Raw genomic sequence first — 17537 nt, forward strand, 5'->3', positions numbered from 1 at the left:
TTGTGACAGATTAAATGTATGGAGTGAAGGAGCAATGACTCGACAGCAAGCCATTTGCCTGTTGAGTTCCTCTTCTCTTTATAGCTAGGGCCAGTTGGTCCCTCTGCGGCTCTGTCCTATTAGGGAATTTAAGGAGCCACTGTTCAGTGGCTCAGCCTGCCTTCCAGGCCCACTTGTACCTTTCATTCCTGGTAGCTAAGCTCTCACCACACACCGTGGGACTTTTTATTATTATTTATTTTATTTTATTTTATTTAATCCTCACCCGAGGATATTTTTCCATTGACTTTCAGGTCGGGGATGGGGGAGAGAAACATCGATGTGAGAGAGACACATCAACTGGTTGCCTCCTGCATGACCCCAGCCAGGGACAGGGATCTAACTGCAACTGAGTCACGTGCCCTTAAATGGAATCGAACCTGAGACCCTTATGTCTGCAGGCTGATGCTCAAACCGCTGTGCCAAACTGGCCAGGGCCACCATGGGACTTTTGAAAGGTGTAGTGACATTGTGGAGAGAACAGTGAATGTGAACTTGGTTAGTTTTTCATTCTTTCACTTACTGAGGTTGTCTAAGTCTCAGTTTCCTCATAGGTAAAGTGAGGATGAATAAATAAATATCCCTACCCTACCAGATCATTTTGAGAATCAGAGGAATAGACTTGAATTTTCTTGAAATGTTTCACAAGAAGTTAATAAGCCCTGGGTGGGTAGTTCAGTTGGTTAGAGCATTGTCCCAATACACCAAGGTTGCAGGTTTGATCCCCAGTCAGGGCAAATGCAAGAGTCAACCAATGAATACAACAGTAAGTGGAACAGCAAGTTTCTCTCTCTCTCTCCTCCTCCTCTCCCCTTTCCTCTCTCTCTCAAAACAATTATTTATTTATTTATTTTTTCAAAACAATTTTTTAAAAAGTTAATCAGATAAATTACTTGTAGGAGAGGGTAAGTGGAATGGGGGAGGAAGTGGGAGTGAAACTTTTAGGGATACCTTTTTTAAAAAATCCTCACCCAAGGACATTTTTGCAGTTATCTTCAGACAGAGTGCGAGGGAGAGAGGGGGAAGAGAGAGAGAGAGAGGGAAACATCGATGTGAGAGAGACACATCGACTGGTTGCCACCCACACAATCCCAACTGGGGCTGGGGACAAACTGCAACCAAGGTATGTGCCCTTAGTGGGAACCAAACCTAGGACTCTCTGGTCCACTGGCCGATGCTCTAACCGCTGAGCCAAACCGGCCAGGGCGGGATACCTTTTTTAAACCATGAGAACATATACCTTTTCAAAACAAACATATGTCTATAAGATTCCTAATTTCTAATTTCTTCAGATATGTTTTAGGGAGAAGTTGAGAGAGAGCAGGGGGCTACTAGGGAGCCACTGTTTTTCACCAAACAGCCAGGTACTTGTTTCTACAACAGCCTCAGCAGGTTGTTCATGAACAGAATCAAATGAACTATCCATATAAATGGGTAGGCATTCTAGGCTGCTAAAAGAGAATGGGGACCAGAAACTGGCTACCTCCTATCTGTAAGAATCTTCAAAGTCCATTAACCCAGACGTCCTGTCACTCCAGGATAGCTGGACAATAGGGAATTGTTTCAGCCTAATGACAAAAAATGGTCTGCCTGGGTTGCAGTGAGAGGAACTCTGGTCCAGGAGTAAAGAGATCTGGATCCTGGTTCTGGCTTTACTATGTAATTCCCCTTTCTATGTCTTCTGTTGAGCAGAGGAGCAAGACTGCATGACTTTTGAGATGCTTCCAGCCCTGACATGCTAGAATATAATGCTAATTTCTTTCTTTTTTTTTTAATCCTCACCCGAGGACATTTCTCCATTTTTTGTACAGATAGAGTGGGAGGGAGAGAGAGAGAGAGAGAGAGAGAGAGAGAGAGAGAGAGAGAGAGAGAGAAACATCGATGTGAAAGGGACACATCAAGTGGCTGCCACCCGCACGACCAACCAGGGCCAGGGACAAACTGCAACCGAAGTACGTGCCCTTAGCGGGAACCGAACCCGGGTCTCTCCGGACCGCAGGCCAGCGCTCTAACCGCTGAGCCAAACCGGCCAGGGCTATAATGCTAATTTCTAAGCAACAGAGGTTATCATGATGTCTGTAAGGGATTTGCTAGTGGCATTTTTATATCTAAAGTAAGAACAGGCCACGAATTCCATGATTATATTTTCACCTTTTATTTCCCTTGACACTGAAGTAAATATCCAAAAGTGATGAGTCGAGTGGAGTATATATTCCAGGAAAAGGAAACTGAGTCTTGTTTCAAAGTGCCATTGGTACAATCCCAGTGTTGCTTGCTATTCATATAAGGCTGAGACTGTATTAATGATACTTTATGAATATGTGGGACTTTATATGGCTATCAGTGAGTAGGGTCTCAAATATAGTTCAAATTCTAACAAGACTCAAACATGAACTTTGGTGCCAAGGAACTCACCTCCTCCTGAAGTGCATTGTTCCACTTTTATGTTGCTGAAATCATTAGGGAACTGTTCCTTAGGCTGAGCTAAAATCTTTTTTTTTTTAATCCTCACCCGAGGATATATATATATTTTTTATCCTCACTCAAGGACATTTTTTGATATTTTGTTCAGAAAGAGTGGGAGGGAGACAGAGAGAGAGAGAGAGAAACATCGACGTGAAAGGGACACATCGAGTGGTTGCCACCCGCACGACCCAACCAGGGTCCGGGACAAACTGCAACCGAGGTACATGCCCTTAGCAGGAACCGAACCTGGGACTCTCTGGTCCGCGGGCCGATGCTCTAACCGCTGAACCAAACCAGCCAGGGCTTTTTTGATTGAGTTTTAGATTGAGTGGAAGGGAGGGAAGAAGAGAGGGAGAGGGGATGAGAGAGAAAGAGAGAGAGACAGAGAGAGAGAGAGAGAGAGAGAGAGAGGGAGAAGAAAAGAGAGAGAGGGAGACATGAATGTGAGAGAGACATATAGATTGGTTGCCTCCCACACAACCCCAACTGGGGCCAGGCATTGAATCCACAACCCTTAGGTCCACAGGCCAATGTTCTAAACAATGCCAAACTGGCCAAGGCCTAAGCTGAAATCTTGACTTCATGTAACTATTAGTTCTAGTTTTGCTCTCTGGCCTACAAACTACACCTGGCCAAGTTTGCAAACTGATGAAATGTGGGTATTGGACCATATCTGTTGGCTCTTTATAGCATTTAAAAATATCTCAATTAGTTTCCAACATTAAAATATCATGAATTTTTTTACATAAACTGTTTCTGGCTTCTCTTAAAAGATCTGTGTAAAAGACTGCATACAGGTGCGAAAAATAAAGCCTCTCTTGCAACCCAGAACTCATTGTTCAGTATGAGTTTTGATACATATAAGAAGGAACATTATACCTAAAACAAATGTTGGCTCCAGGACTGTAGAACTAATAATTTTAAAAGCATAGACTATAAGGGAAATCTCAGCCATACTGATTTAGTATCCTAATTTTAATGTTGATAATGAAACAAAGATGACTTATTTTCTTAGGATTTTACCTTGAGAACACATGTCTGGACTTAAAGGTATTTGTATATCCTGACAATCTGTACTAGTCTAGGGAGTGATAGTTTAGGAGTGAATATGATTTTAACTTACTCATGTTTAGAGGGTGTGTAAAATTGATAAGCCAGGCCAATCCACCTACTCTGACCCTAACTGTGGCACTAAAGTAAATTGCATGAAGAAATTGGGTTCCAACAATATAGATGGGGAATTGTTGAAGTATGTCCATATTCAAGTGTAGCTCAAAGAAGCTCAACGAAAAGAACTGTGGACTGACTGAAATGCCAACTGGATTGAGCACAAAAAGGAATTAATGAGTCAAACTTCGGAGAAACTAAGGCAGTGTGGAAGAACTCAGAACATGTGAAATTTCTTAAATAAAAATTTATTAATTTGAAATAATTGTGCATATGTTACAAATAATAAAAACCCTTTATACTTTTTGGAAAAAAAAAAATCTATGTAGTTGCCTTCCCAGTATGATTCTTCTCTTTTCTATAACATTCAAAGTTTTGTACCAGTCTCAATCCTCCCTGGCTCAGCCTATGTGCCTGGGGAGAGGCTGATCCCACCCTTGGTTCTAGGACAGGGCATGCAAACTAGTCCTAATTCATCAGCATAGTCCCCCTCTTGTCACCTTTATTGATTCAGAAATGAGCACTGTCTTAGAGATTAGGGTCCCTGGAAACAGAATCTGAGATGGAGAGTTGCATGCAGAAGTTTATTGAGGAAAGCTCTCAGGTCCGCCTGTGGGGTCATGAAGAAGACAGGTGGACGTGGGGAGAAGCTGACCACAACAATGGTTGCAATGTAGTAGTTGCAACCAAGGTCTCAGCTAATCCCACCAGTACCTCAATAATGGGCATTGCCCTGACCGGTTTGGCACAGAGGTTAGGGTGTCAGCCTGAGGACCAGAGTCATGGGTTCGATTCCTGGTCAAAAGTATGTTCCTGGGTTGTAGGTTCGATCTCCAGCCCTGCTCAGTGTTGTGCGGGAGGTATCCAGTCAATGTGTCTCTCTCACATCAATGTTTCTCTTTCTCTTTCTACCCCTCCCTCCCTTCCACTCTATCTAAAAATCAATGGAAAAGGATCCTTGGGTGAAGATTAACAAACTAAAAAAGGAGTGGGCATGGCCCTTCAGAGTTGTTCCAAATTGAAATAAGGGACAACTTATTCTCACGTTAGCCAGTCACTGGCCTCCAGCTTTACCCTGGGAGGGTGTGTAAAACCTTGGAGGAAGTGGTTTTCTAAGGTTGAGAACAAGAATATTCCCAGTAGCTGAGGGATGTGTGTGTCCCTACTGAAGAGGTGATCTGGGTGGAGCCCCCTACTATCTACAGGCACATGACCCCATCTAGGTTAACAGAGGTTTGCTAGGGACTCCTGAGAAAGAGGCTTCCAGAAGTGATCTTTATCTGCCCGGATGTGGGTGAGGAGCCCTGGCCCTTGTTGGCAGCCACCTCACATCGACGTCAGCTTTGATGACATTGGTGTTCTGCTGAATCAAATTAACCTTGAAGCTTGAATTGCCCTGGACTTTTAGTGTGAGCTTCACTGTCATAAGTCAGTTTTTCAGTTGTGTTTTAGTTACTTACAGGTGAATGTACTTTGACACATTCTGCCAACCAGGAGCTGTGTTTTCTGGTAATTGCCTGCTGAGTAGCAGCTGCCCTCCTTTTAGATGGGTCACTTGGTTTCCGGTGTACTAGTGCCCACTAGGCTTTAGGAATGGTAGCAGAGAGCTAGATCCTAATCTTCTAATAGTAGGAGGTCAATAGATAATGTCTAAAGTGGCAGCAGAAGCATGTGTTTATAAATATGCAAGTAAACATCAGAAGAAATAGCTAAAAGAGTTGGCAGTAGTTGCCTCTGGGGCCATCTCTCTGGGTGGGATGGGACAAGAGAACATAGCAGTTTTCTGTGGGAAGCCTCAGCGCCCTTTGACCTGAAGCTTGGTGTACTCCTGTTGAGAATGCAGGCTCTGGGGCATCTGCACTGTGCACTGTGACTCTCCCATCACCCAGTTGTCATGCCTTCCTCTGGCCTTTCTTCTGGGGAGGGCGTTTCCTAAGTGCTGGTTGAATAATCATCTTGAGCTACCCTTTCTCTTTTTTTTTTATCCTCACTCAAGGACAATTTTCCATTTTTTGTTCAGATAGAGTGGGAGGGAGAGGGAGAGGGAGAGAGAGAGAGAGAGAGAGAGAGAGAGAGAGAAACAGCGACATGAAAGGGACACATCGAGTGGCTGCCACCCACACAACCCAACCAGGGCCGAGGACAAACTGCAACCGAGGTACGTGCCCTTAGTGGGAACCGAGCCCAGGTCTCTTTGGACCGCAGGCCGACGCTCTAACTGCTGAGCCAAACTGACCAGGGCTACCCTTTCTCTCTTGATTAACTTATTTACTCTTCTGCATCTGGGAGACTTCTTTCCCTACTCTTGATCTCTCTCCTGAAGCTCCACATCCTTATTTTTTCCACAGAACCACCTTGGAGCTCCCCTGCCCTATCTCAAGCTTACATGAGGAGATAACCAAGGTCCCTCCCAGCTATGACACTATGTGGTCTAAAAAAGAGATGAAAACATTTAACAAGTCATAAGAATGTATCTCATTTACTTAAGATTATTAGTTATTTTTTCTTTTGTCAGAAGAAACAGGTATTACTGAGTACTAACTGTGTGCCATGTTTGATACCAGATGTTATCATATGGTCTTGCTGTTTTAACATCTTTTCATGTCCTAAAGTTTTTGTTTCCTAAGTATAAGCATCTGTAAAATATATATAAAGTTATAAGGACTGAATAAGTTAATGTTTGTAAAGCTTTTTAAAAAGTACTTAATACAAAGTTATTAATTAGCACAACACTTGGATAGCTGTATTTGTGTGTGTGTTATGTGTACTGGACTTTAGGGATAATAAGAAAATACTATTGTTCTTTTTTTAAGATTTTTTTTAAAAATTAATTTTTAGAGAGGGAGAGAGAGAGAAACATTGAAGTGAGATCTAAACATAGGTCAGCTTCCTCCTGCATGCCCCACTGGGGATCGAGCCCACAACCTAGGCATGTGCCATGACCAGGAATCAAACTATCAACCTTTTGGTGCACGGGATGACAACCAACCAACTGAGCCACACTGGCCGGGGCAAAATACTCCTGTTCTTTTTTTAAATTTTATTTTATTTAATTTTTTTTTTATCTTCATCCAAGGACATTTTTGCATTTATCTTCAGATAGAGCGGGAGGGAGAGCAGGAGGGAGAGTGGGAGGAAGAGAAAGGGAGAAACATGCATGTGAGAGAGACACATCGAGTGGCTGCCACTTACACGACCCCAACCCGGGCCACCGAGGTACGTGCCCTTAGCGGGAACTGAACCTGGGACTCTATGGTTCATGGGTCGATGCTCTAACTGCTGAGCCAAACCGGCCAGGGCTTTTTAATTTTTATTATTATTGTTTTTAATCCTCACCCGAGGATATTTTTACATTTATCTTCAGACAGAGTGGAAGGGAGAAAGAGAGAGAGAAACCTTAATGTGAGAGAGACACATTGATTGGCTGCCACCCACACAACCCCAACCAGGGCAGGGGACGAACCACAACCGAGGTATGTGCCCTTGGCCAGAATTGAACCTGAGACCCTTTGGTCCACAGACCGATGCTCTAACTGCTGAGCCAGACTGGCCAGGGCTAAAATACTCCTGTTCTTAAGAGTCACCTTTTAGGAGAGACAGACAAAAAGTGATATTTAACTATGGTTACAGTGTGATAAGATCTTTTATCAGGAATACGATATAAGGAATATGACCAAAGTACTGTAAGAATCCAGATTGGGGGAAAGGACAGTTCTTCACGGGATGGGGTTGGAAGAGGAGGCTCAGGAAGATTTCACCAAGGAAGTGTCATTTTATTTATTTATTTATTAATCCTCACCTAAGGATATTTTTCCATTGATTTTTAGAGAGAATGGAAGGGAGGAAGTGAGGGAAGGAAGGAGAGAGAGACACACACACATCAATTGGTTGCCTTTTGCACAACCCTGACCAGGACTGAGGATCAAACCCGAAAGCTGGGTACATGCCCTTGACCAGAATTGAACTCGCCACCCTTTGTTCTGCGGGCCAACACTCTAACCACTGAGCAAAACCAGCCAGGGCAAGGATGTGTCATTTTAAATGGGCTTCAAAGGACAAACACAGCTTTCTAGGTTGACAGAAAGGATATTTCAAGTAGAGAAACTAGCACTAGGCAAAGTCCGAAGAAGTAGCTTTAAAGGGTCTAGCATGTTAGGGAAGAAGAAAAATGTTCATTACTTTAAGAATTATAGCTATTGCCCTGGCCGGTATGACTCAGCGGTTAGAGTGTCGGCCCACGGACCGAAGAGTCTTGGGTTCGATTCCTGGTCAAGGGTGTGCAACCTTGGTTGCAGGTTCGATCCCTGTCCTCAGTCAGGGTCGTGCAAGAGGCAACCAATCGATGTGTCTCTCTCTCCCTCCCTTTCTCCTACCCTACCTAAAAAAAAAAAATCAATAGGAAAAATATACTCCGGTTAGGGTGTTAAAAAAAAAAAGTATAGCTACTGAAAGACCTGGCATAGAGAACTTCCAGGAAAATCTCAAGCAACTTCAAGTCTGGATGGGAAGAACCTCTCATACAGTACACTGTGCAGTGTTTACTTTTTAATGTTTTGGGGTCTTTTTATTGTGGTAAACTTCACCATTTTAACCATTTTAAGGTATACAGTTCAGTGGCATTTAGTACATTCACAATGTTGTGCAACCCACACCACTAGTTCCAGAGCATGGTCACTCCCCCTTCTGCCTCCCCTTGTCCCTGACAACTGTGTATCTGCTTTCTGTCTCTATAGATTTGCCTAATCTGGACAGTTCATATACATTGAATCATATAATATGTAGCCTTTCAATACTGTTAAAAAGTCAAATGATACCTTATGAAAATAATTTTGATCTTATGGACCCCCTGAAAGAGTATCAGAATCTCTGAGAGGTCTGCAAACCAGACTACGAGAACTGCTGGTCTAGGTCACCCAAGGTGTGGGCACCAGCTCCCCAGAACAGCTTCTACTCCAGCACAACGTGGTTATCACCTCCCCATGTCCAATGTGAGGCCTCCCCATCTCAGTATCTATCTCTTGGGAAAACAGTCAGCATTTTCTGCAAAGTTGAGATCAGAAATATAGTAATGGCTTTACATTTAAACTGTTCAAAGGAACCAAACAACCAAATGTGATCAAATTTTAATTTATTAGTGATACATCTGAATGTGGTTTAAAAAAAAAAACTGTACCACAAACTTATTTCCAATAAAATTCTGATCACTCCCTGCCACTCTCATTACATTTTATAATCACTGTAATTATCTTTTACCTGTGATGAGAAACGTCATGTACTTTTGAACATCAAGCAGCAGTGGTGCCATAAATTGCTAGCCCCTTTCTCCTCTAATGATCCCAGCTTATTTTATTCTTCAAGTATTCTCAGAGAAATTAGCACATTTATTATCCAGCATATTCAAATGTTAATGTGCATGCTGTACTGGCGCTGTTATGAAACCCATTTTGCTTAGGAGCTAAAATTATGTTGCCATTCTGCTTGGTGCTAGAGGTTCTGTGCTTGAAACCTGTTTCCCACATGCAAAGAGCCAAGGTTATTTAATTAGAATGCTGAGCTAGAATGAGAAGAGTCTGACACTTAATATAGAACCTGTAAGCTAACTGGGGTGAGCAAGTATAAAGCTTACACATTTTGAATGAACTATCCATCACTGTGGAGACAATCAATATTTGAGCAGACTGGCTTTGGGGCATGTTTAACATCGTTCCTCCAGGGTCTCTACTAAACTCTGCCTCTGCAGCTTAAACTGCCAAAATTCACAGTTCTGACAATTGAAAACATTTTCCTCATATTGAGCTGAAATCCGCTCACATTTTCACTCTTTTGTTTTTGCTCTGCCCTCTGGAGATGTCTGCTCTCTGCTCTGTGACTGCCCTTCAGAGAATAAGGATAGGACCCTGTCCCCACGGTCTGTTCTTCTAATGCTCAGTTGTCCCAGGTCCTTTTAAGACAGGTTACCAGTCCCTTTACCACCATGGTCACTCAATTTGTCAGTGTCTCCCTCCCTTTTAAACTGAGGTGCTCAGAACCTGAAACAGTAATCTAGGTATGGTCTGATCTATGTGCAAATGAGCAGGTCTCTTTTGGATATGATTCTTCTAGTAGTGCTTTCCAAGAGTATATAACCTTGTTATCCATCACTGATTCATAATCAGCTAAACAACCAAGTCTTCTAAACCATATATTAGTACTTAGGCAATTAGACATTTTCACCTAAATACAGGGTCTGAGATTTGTCATCATTACATTTCATCATGTTAGGTTTGGCCCAGTGCTTTGACCTGTCAAGAGCCTTTTTGTATCCCTAATCAATCCTTTCCGTCCACAAATGTATCAATCTATCAATATTGCTGTCTTTATATAAATCACGGTTTAAAACACCTGGCAGAAAAGACCTCAGGATGGAGCCCTTTACTTACTACCAGAGACCTCAAATCAAAGTATTAATTCAATCAATTATAATCCTCCCTCCCCACCCCAATACACACACCTGCACCTCAGCTATTCCTTCCTCTAACTCAAGTTGTCAGGGAGGGAAAACAATGACTATTCTAGGTTACTAACTGGCTGGCTAAAGTGGCCTGGAAAAAAACCAAAGAAAGGAAAGGAAGGAGTGAATAACACCTAATGAAGAGCCAAATGTGGCAGGACAGGATGCTGTGAAGCTACTTTATCCAGGCCCACACATCAGCACAGGTTGGGGAGGTATTAAGGTATGAGTCATTTGGAAGATAGTCTGGGGTTCTGCTGTGATGAGAGAGAGAGGAAATCAATAACCAGGGAACAGAAGCAATGTTGGAAGCTAGCCAATTAGCACATCAAACGGAAGAAGTAGGCAGAAGAGGACACAGACAGGCAAGGGTCACAAGGAGAATGAAGCACAGAGTGAGCATGCAGAACAGAATCGGCATGCTAAGTGGGCTCCAGGGCTGTGCTGTCCACTATGGTAGCCACTAGCTACAGGTGGCTAATTAAATTTAACAAAAAATAAGTAAAAAAATCAGTGCCTCAGTCACGTAGCCACATTTCAAGTGTTCAGTAAGCCACATGCAACTAGTGGCTACCATATTGGATAGAACAGAAGAACGTTTCCATAATGGAAAAAAGTTCTGTTGGACAGTTGTTCTAGAGCATTCTGGATGTACTCTAGAAAAGGAATAAACCGGGCAGGATATCATTTTAGTGTCCTTATTTTTTCTTTGATTTCCTTCAAGACCCAGATCGAATACCAGCTCTTTGGAGAATTCGCCCCACAGTGGGCCTGTTTATATGCATAGGTAACAGAGCATTCTGAATTATGCAGTTCTTAGTGACAATGCATAGATCTAGAGAGAACTTAGTATGGAGATCCTAGCACAGCTAGTTGTCAATCCTTACCCACTATCTGGGGAAGGCATCCTCCTTGACAAAGCAACTAGCTTTGGGGCTAAGACCTGTGGGGCAGGAGGGAAGAAGGAAAGGAGAACACTGGCCCAGTCAGCCATATTTGCTGAATTCATCTCCGCAGCTGTAAAAATAATTAGTAATAAAAGCTTTTGACCTCCAGTCCACAAACATTACATAGGCTATCTTGGCCAGGCAGTCAAAAAGTTGAAGTCAAGGTCTGATTTGCTTGATGCTTGATGTAAAATTTAGCCCTCACTAAATTTTCAGTCTGCCTCTTTCTCTTTTAATTTCCTGTGCCAGAAGCTCTTAGAATTTCTCATAATAAGATCTATCAGTTCTACCTTCTAAATCTCTTGAATCTGTCCCTTACTTCAATACCTTCAGTTAATTTATCTTCCCTCCTTTCCCACACAGGCCCTACACTGCCACCTAAATGCTCTAAGAACCTTACGTGACCATGACATTTTCCTCCCTGTAACCCTTCAGTGGCTCCCCATGACATATAAAGGCCTGCTCCTTGGGTCCCCAACTACCTCTCTGGTTTCAGGTCTTTCCACTCCCTGATGTGTAGCATACACTCCAGCCTCCCTGTTACTCAGAACCGAGGTGCCCACTCACATCTCTCTGTGCTTTTGTATTTGCAGCTCCCCCTGTCTGAAATGTCCCACTATATACTTTATTTCCCCTGAGGAATTTCTACACCCCTGTTAAGGTTCCATCTCCTCTCCTCTCAGAAGCCTACCCTGAGCCCCAGACAGACTTAAGTGATCCATTAGCTGTGCCCAAACACTGTACAGGCTTTGGTCATAACACATCCTGTGTATGGCACTCATGAGTCTGTTTCTCCCACTAAACTGTGAGGTCTCAAGGGCAGGCAGCACATCTGACTCATCTCTTACCCCCAGTTGCAAGCACAGGGCCTGACTCATAACAAACACTTGCTAAAGGCCTGTTAGCATGAACAACGGTCTTTGTCATTATGAGGTTTTACTGTGACCAAAATGAAGACTATGAGGATCCTCTGTGTGGTTTGCTGCTGCCATGCTCCTTGGGTCCACCCATGCTGACAGAGGCCTATGGATAAGTGGCCCTGCCTGGTGTTTGAGGATGTGGGGAAAGCAAGAGGCCTGCAGCTGTTCCCACTGAAAGCCTCACTGTACACTGGCTGCTCCCCCAGCAGACGCTATGACCAGCACAAACCTATTCCTTGTTATGTGTGTGTGTGTGTGTGTGTGTGTGTGTGGGATAACACGGAACTGACCCCCTTGGAGAATGCTCCTGTAGGGACCCATCTGTGGGCAGCTCTATGGAGGGAATTATGAGCAAGAAGGAGAAACCTCTTAGTAGAATGGAGAGGGATGAAACATTGCTTACTCTGGTATGGTTGGCAAGGGAATGTAGGAGCTAATAGCAACATTTTTTATGTTTTAAAAAGTATTCCATGCCTATGGTTACCAAGACACTTCCATTTCTATCTTCTTTAGCTTGTTATCCACCCTGTGGGGCAGACAAGAGAGAGCTGGGGTTGTTATTTATAGATGAGGAAACAAATATCTGGAGAGGTGAAGTGACTTGCCCAAGGTCACGTTTTGAGCAAAGTCCCATAAAAATGAAGCAACTTTCCCAGGGTCATGAAGTAGTAAACAGACCTATAACATATGAGGGTTACTTTTAAAATCTCTGCTGGCTTTTCTTTAGCAAAATGCTTAAAATCAGAAACATTTTCTAGCAAATTTAGTCTTTAGGGGGCTTTCAGGCATCTCTTGGGAAATTCGACTAGATGGCATTAAAGCTATGAAATTCTATGAAACTTACTGTTTACTGTGTCCCAGGCTCATGTAACTCCATAAAGTACAATTATCAGCTTGCAAGTAATTTCCAAAATAAATAGCTCTTTTTCCCGGCCCAGCATCCGTCTGACTTACCAAGAAGTCTCCAGCCTATTACTCACTTATCCATCACCTAGTCATCAATCTATTCTTTCCACTCCTGCTCCCTACAACATGACAACTCTGTTACATGATCAACTGCTCATTTCCTCGGTCAGAGATAACTAGGATTTAGCGCTAGAGGCTAATTTCTCTATAAGTCTAGAAAGCAGAACTGTCATCATGTATTATTGAGATCTTAATTTAATTCCCCACTAAAGGGGAATTATGTTGACTGGATTAGTGAAGGTTCACTCTTTTTGTCCCTCCTCAGAGATGACTAAATCCTGCTGGGTGCCATATTTGGTAGTGGAATATGGGAATGGAGTTTTCCATAGGTCAGGGTAGGTGTATAATTTTCTAGAAAGGAAAGTCTTGCCTTGGTTGGATGGACCAAGTTACTTAAGTTTAGTCTGACAAGATTCTCCCCAGCCTTCCTGATTGAGAACAAAGTATTGTACGCCCATCTGAACTGGGTAAAAACAGAAGCTAATAGCCACCCTACCTGTCTTCTGATTCAAGAGTTCAGGCTCTATCCACTGCACCACACACTCTTCAGGGTTATAGTTGCACTTATTAGTTAATGTTTCCTGAGAAGTGAAGTGCAGTGTCCAATTTTAATGAAAGGCTATATCAATAACAACATGTAACATCCTATTTTTGTTTTCATCAAGAAGTCCAAGGCCCTTCAGATAGAAGAATTCTGGGTAATTCTGGTGGTGTTGGCAGTTGTTGAAGATGGCTAGTCTGTCTGGGTTTGTTTTAATTTCTCTCTTGATTACCAAGAATATTCTGACACTTAAATGTTAGAATAAGGTGCTCTTGCTGATGGGGAGTGGGCTCATCATAAAGTGCTGGACCAGGCCTGCCACCTTTTTTCTTCCAGTGGAACATCAGTCTTTGCTTATGTGACCCCTACACAGGTGTCTATCATGGCTGAGCCAGGCTGGCTTCCTTGAAATGAAATGAGAGTACTAACAATAAACCATGACAATACAGAGCATAAAGAAGCACAAAGGAAGTCTTCATCCTCACATAGAACTTGCCCAGGATATATGCTGATAAAATCAGATCTGAGCATATCCTGAGCTCCATCTGTTAAAGGTGCTCACAGCTGCTTAGGAGTATGCTAGGCAAAAAAAACCTGGCAATACATTTTCTGCCTGCTCAAATAACTAATTCCCTTCCCTCCCCAGCCTGGCTAAAAATATAACCAAAGTGTCACAAACACACACACACACACACACACACACACACACACACACACACACTAAAAAAGCCTAGCATTTGTTGAACAGATTGTGACAGAATATCAATAGGCTAAGTGTTTGGTATGCAACATCCTGTGCTACCTCACCCAGAGGAGGACTTGGAGGGAGGGGGAACACAGAGTGTCAGAGAATTAGGGAGCTAGCAGGCTGCCTCAATGGGAAAGTGCTAGAGCCAAAGTTCAAGACCTAGTTGATAGGTGAGAATGGTGCAGTTGCCATTGACGTCCACCTAGTGGCAGCAGATGTGGCCATAGTCACCTCTACCTTGGCAGGTTCAGGCGATGACTTCTGAATGTATACCTTGTGCCAGTGGCTCTGGCAGGCACGAGGCCTGAACCATGTGGAAGGTTGCAATTCCTCACCAGTGGTCCCTTTCAGGCAGGGACTGATCTAGGTTATTCTAACTCTAAACACCAAAGCCAGAGATAGTATCTGCTGGAAGCGGGGAGTTGAAGTTTCCAAACAAACGGGACTAAAGCATCATTAGGTTTTAGTGCATTTTCTATGCCGGAGTAGCTAAAAGTCCAATGGGTGAAGAAATAGGAAAAATAGGAGGGGCCGTCTTCAACTAGAGATGCCACTGAGAGTAGCTGATATGAATAACAGTGGGTCCACGACAGGCCAGGAAGTAAGTTGGGTCTTTTGCTCTGTCCCTTCTGAATTATAAATCACCCACTGCAAAGAGCAGTTTGGTTTTAGGATAGATTGGGACATAATCTAGCAGTTCTGTTCAATGAAAAGAATTCACTGATTAATTACATAGGTTTGCATTTCCCAAGATGTGGAATGCATTCTACTCGGGGAAGTAAAGATAATTGTAGATGAAAGATCTTGTATGTATTTTAATAGTTCAGTATTTTAATGTACTTTAAAAGAAATTGTCATACCACAAACCTATGATTTCACAGATGATATCGTTGGTTTCCCATTTATGATGGTGATATAAAATTTCCATTTAAGATACTTTTAGTGGAAATAAATTTATTTGAAGAAAAATGTTAAGTAAATACAGAAGATGTTATTGCAAGAATATGACAAAAATCACAAACATGGAATGTAAATAATTGGAAAGTTTGGGAAATGCTCCCTTAAGCTAGAGAATGAGGTAGATTGACTTGTAGATAGACAAAAGAGTTTGGAACACCAGACAGGTGAAGGGAAAATGGTAGAGTTCTCAGAGGATCTGGATCCCAGTTCCAACTGGCACTAAACGTGTGACAATGGCCTCTCTCCGGATCTCCATTTCCTTATTGGTAAAATAACTCTAATGCTTTGCCTAGCTTTATTACTTAGTGGTCCTATTTCACTTATTATTTTTTTTTTAATGTTATAGAAAATTCTTTATGACATAAAAGGATATTCATGATGTATTATTGTTGAAGGGAAAACACACATTATGACAGAATAAACATTATTACATGCATGAAAAATGACATTTACCAAAATGTTGACAAAAGTTAAACCTAGAGATTTTTAACTGTGAATACTTACTGTTGATTAAATCCCCAGTACTTAGTCCTCTTATTTTCCTTTAGAATAACTTGCTTCTTTCATTTAAATATCTTCCCAAGCCCTATTTATTTAGGGGGTCTCAGGGGCAACTGACCCTCAAGGCTCAGGAAGGAGCGCCATCTCCAGGGTAAGCACAGTTGAAGAAGTGGGTTTGCAGAGTCTCAGAGGAGGCTTCCATAAAAATGTTCTCCCTTTAGAAAAGGATGAGGGAGTCTCTCTCTTTCCATTCAGTCTGGATGTCCCACCTTGGGTGATTATTGTCACCATCTTGCCAGAAGACTCGTGATGATAAAACCACACTGAAGACAGCAGTCTGGATGTGGCTGCTGCTTTAATCCCGTAGTTGTAGGACTTCCATTCAGCTTGATTTCAGGCGGTTTTGAATGATGGTTGTTCTGTAGTTTAGTTGTAACTTTGATGTGGTTGTGGGAGGACACGATACCGCGTTTACCTACCCGCCATCTTGACCGGAAGTCTCTCACTTATTATTATTATTATTATGTTTTTTAGCAATAATCGCGCCTTGGATAAACCTCATTGGCTACGATACTGCCACTGCGCAAAGCTATATTTCACTTACTGAGATATGAACAATCGTAATAGCAACCAATGCATTAGGGTCTGCTGTGTGCTGGATGCTTTCCGTAGTCATCACTCTTTTTTTTTGTTATCCTCACCCGAGGACATTTTTCCATTTTTTGTTCAGATAGAGTAGAAGGGAAAGAGAAGAAGAGAGAGAGAGAGAAACATCCATGTGAAAGGGACACATCGAGTGGCTGCCACCCACATGACCAACCAGGGCTGGGGATGAACTGCAACTGAGGTACGCGTCCTTAGCGGGAACCGAACCCGGGTCTCTCAGGACCGCAGGCCGATGCTCTAACCGCTGAACCAAACTGGCCAGGGCTAGTCATCACTCTTAATATGCATAATAGTCATGAAAGGTAGGTGTTAAAATTCCATTCTATATGAGGGAAATGAGGCTGGAAGAGTTTAAGTAACTTGCCCAAGTTCACCCAGAACCTGATTTGAATGAACTTAGATCTGATTCCAGAGCCTATGTTTGTTTCCTCTTAGTCTTGCTATATCTCAGTAGTTAATTCCTATTCACCCTTCAAAACTATGCTCAAGATCATTTGTTCCAGAAAGACTTCTTTGAGCCCTATTCTCCATCTTGGTTCAATGTCCCTCATCTATGTTCCCTTAATTTTCTCTGTATATTGTTTTTTTAAATATTTGTATATGTGTTCCTAGGACCCTGCATAGTTTGGGACAGAATAGGAGGTCAACAAAAAGGCAGAGCATGAAGGAGAGGGGAAAAGGGAAGAAAGGAGAAAGAGAAGATGAAAAAGGATACTCTTTGCTACCTTATTTCATTAAATATGAAAGAAGTAGGACTGAGAGGGAGGAGAACAAGGTAGTTAAGCATATGATTGAAACCACCCAGCTTTGCCACTTACTAGTATGTGACTTAGCACACAGGTTCAATGCCCATGCTTCGGTTTCTTCATCTATAAAGCAAAGATATCAATAGTACCCTCCTTAAAGGATGTTGAAAGACCAAATGAATCATTACATGTAAAGTACTTAGAATAGTGTCTGACATTTGATAAGCAGGTGCTCAAAAAAATATTGGCCATCATTATTATTATTATTTCTGTGAAATTAATAAAAGGGAAAGAGCTAAACACTATTATAAGGTAGAAAAGTACATAATACTATTATATACATATAGGGGGTCATCATTTTTCTAACTCGACTTGTTGAC

The 17537-nt window shown here is 42.4% G+C and overlaps 1 non-coding gene and 1 pseudogene across 1 annotated transcript; one reads left to right on the top strand and one right to left on the bottom strand.

The window, feature by feature from the left end:
* The first annotated feature begins 3256 nt into the window (after positions 1–3256).
* LOC118630368 lies at positions 3257–3380 on the top strand. Its single transcript, XR_004959606.1, has one exon. It is a non-coding gene; the product is annotated as a small nucleolar RNA SNORA40 (small nucleolar RNA).
* A 12875-nt stretch (positions 3381–16255) lies between these two features.
* LOC118630396 lies at positions 16256–16336 on the bottom strand (annotated as a pseudogene).
* Positions 16337–17537: the final 1201 nt, after the last annotated feature.

The sequence above is a fragment of the Molossus molossus genome, unplaced genomic scaffold (genome assembly GCF_014108415.1).
Source record: "Molossus molossus isolate mMolMol1 unplaced genomic scaffold, mMolMol1.p scaffold_m16_p_14, whole genome shotgun sequence".
Taxonomy (NCBI): Eukaryota; Metazoa; Chordata; class Mammalia; order Chiroptera; family Molossidae; genus Molossus; species Molossus molossus.